At 33.5% G+C, this 2553-nt stretch overlaps 1 protein-coding gene across 1 annotated transcript in view; it reads left to right on the top strand.

Moving 5' to 3' along the window:
• The first annotated feature begins 557 nt into the window (after positions 1-557).
• The window catches only part of LOC108689829 (hormone-sensitive lipase), an 8202-nt gene continuing 6206 nt past the window's right edge, over positions 558-2553 (top strand). The window contains exon 1 of the mRNA XM_018196769.1: positions 558-735. The gene's annotated coding sequence lies outside the window, so the exon portion shown is untranslated. The remainder of the gene's footprint in view (positions 736-2553) is intronic.

Here is a 2553-nt window from a genome sequence, read left to right as displayed (position 1 = left end):
GAGTATTTCGCAACAAATTTTAATATTTTGTATTTTATTACAATACAGACAATATCTATGCACTTTGCAAAATTGTTTTTCAACAGGTTTTATTTGATTAATTAAATAATTTAATAATCTGATATCGCGAACAGTTTTGGATAGTTTTCTGATCAATCGCAGAATAGCAAAGATCGCTGATTAATTTTTTCAAATCAAAATTTAACAGCTCGAAGCCTGCCTGTATAAGTACACTGCAGAGTAAAATGTGAAAGAACTCGTATTCGTCTTTATCGCCGCATATTTAAGTCATGTTGTGATACGAGATATAAAGCGCGTAATAAAGCGCGGTAATTAAATGCAAGATGACTCATTTTCATCGTAGCCTTGTCTTCGCTTGAAATGTGCAACACGTCAGCGATCAACACATATTTTCTTCGACTTTGTCTTATATGCGTTTCGTTATCTATTCTTCCTCAATTAATTGATTTTCTAAGAAATGATTTTTTTCGTAAGTGATATCACTAGAGCGAATGTTGCAACATAGAAATATGTATTGTACTTAGTCTCGCGTCAAATCTACGATGGTACGCATCGCGATTGAATCGCGAAGGAAAAGCATTTCTTACTTTAGTGTCATTATCACTTTTTTGTGCTTGTGATATATTTTTAATCTCTTGGCGATAATCTTTCTCGATAATTTTGGCAACTATCAATGAATTGAAACATCCGACATTCTTTTGAAGTTGATGATTGGTAGCGTTAACAATAAATAGATTTTTTTAATCTATGCGAATCTCATGTGTATCTATATGTAATTGTGCTCTAGTGTGTAAATTTTTTTTTATGCACAGATGAGATAAAAATATAATGTGATGTTGATACTTCAGCTCGTACAACGTACGAGATTGTAATTGAAAAGTTGCAATGGTTACTGAACCGAATTTTTTTTTAATTCAGACTGTCGCGTCTCCGAGTTCGTTTTATCTGTCTTATTGAGCTTTCACATTAAAATTGTCATTGCCAATTCTTTATTCAAGCAATCTGTTACTCCTATTAAAACAAATTTTTGTTTAATCATATCTCAAGATAAATTTAACGTTAAAAATATACTCAGAAATATATTAGGTGTACAACTTTGCTTCCGCCGTTTTCCTATAAATGGCTTTAGCGGCAAGTAGTGGTCGAAATAAATAGATCATAGACGTCATACAATAAACTTGGGCATCTGTCATAACCCCATAGAAACATTAGTCGATTTGTGTCTGCATCATAAAGTTATTCTCGATTGAAAATGTCAGTTTACGAGCCAAATTCTCGTCATTTGCGGGAGGTTTTAATTTTTTGCTTCAATATGAAGAAATCTGCGGCTGAAGCTCATCGAATGCTCTCAAATACTTATGGTGAAGCCGCTATTAGTGAAAGAACGTGTCGTGAATGGTTTCAACGCTTCAAGAACGGTGATTTTGACGTCGAAGACCGGCATAGCGGTGGAAGAGAGAAGGTTTTCGAAGATGCAGAATTGGAGATTACTTGAGCAAGACTCGTGTCAAAATCAAGAAGAATTGGCACGATCATTGGGAGTGACTCAACAAGCCATTTCAAAACGCCTCAAAGCCATGGGAATGATTCAGAAGCAAGGAAATTGGGTGCCGTACGAATTGAAGCCGAGAGATGTTGAATGGCGTTTGTTTGCTTGTGAACAGCTGCTTGAAAGGCAAAGACGGAAGGGATTTCTGCCTCGCATTGTGACTGGGGACGAAAAATGGGTTCATTACGATAATCCCAAGCGCAGAAAATCATGGGGAGTTCCCGGCCATGCTTCCACGTCGACGGCCAAACCGAATATTCACGGCTCCAAGGTCATGCTCTGTATTTGGTGGGACCAGCTCGGCGTAGTGTATTATGAACTGTTAAAACCGACTGAAACAATCACAGGCGATCGGTATCGAACGCAATTGATGCGTTTGAGCCGAGCATTGAAAGACAAACGGCCGCAATACAACGAGAGACACGATAAAGTGAACCAGTTTTTTACAATAAAGCCTCGAATTTCGGAAAAAAACGGCGGAAGCAAAGTTATACACCTAATATAATTTTATATTAATCAGTTTAATAAAGATATAAAAAATATTAATAATTAAATTAATTAATTTCAACTAAATTAACTAGAATAAGTATTATTTAATATGTATATAAACATTTTATCGTATTTATTATACATTTATTTATGTTATATTTTATTTATTTTATGTATTTCCGTATTTAAATGTTACTCATATTATATTGATACGAAAACTACAGATAGAATTTTATTCTGAATTCTAAGGAATTTAAAGTCGAATTCTATTTGCAAGAAAATAATACTATCTCGCTCAGGATTCCCAGCAAACAAAAATGGATTGAAATGGATTGGAAATTTTCAATCCATCTGAATCTGTATTTTAAATCCAAAAATGAATTGGATTCCATATAAATAAAAAAAATTTATGCATATGAAAATTTAAATAAATTAAAGTAGTAATTACATGAAATTCTATAGTCATTATTTTAAAACTTTTATACAAAAAATAT

This window comes from Atta colombica, unplaced genomic scaffold (assembly GCF_001594045.1).
Source record: "Atta colombica isolate Treedump-2 unplaced genomic scaffold, Acol1.0 scaffold277, whole genome shotgun sequence".
NCBI classification, from domain to species: domain Eukaryota; kingdom Metazoa; phylum Arthropoda; class Insecta; order Hymenoptera; family Formicidae; genus Atta; species Atta colombica.
The sequence above is the reverse complement of the archived record's forward strand: the minus strand, read 5'-3'. Positions and strand labels throughout refer to the sequence as shown.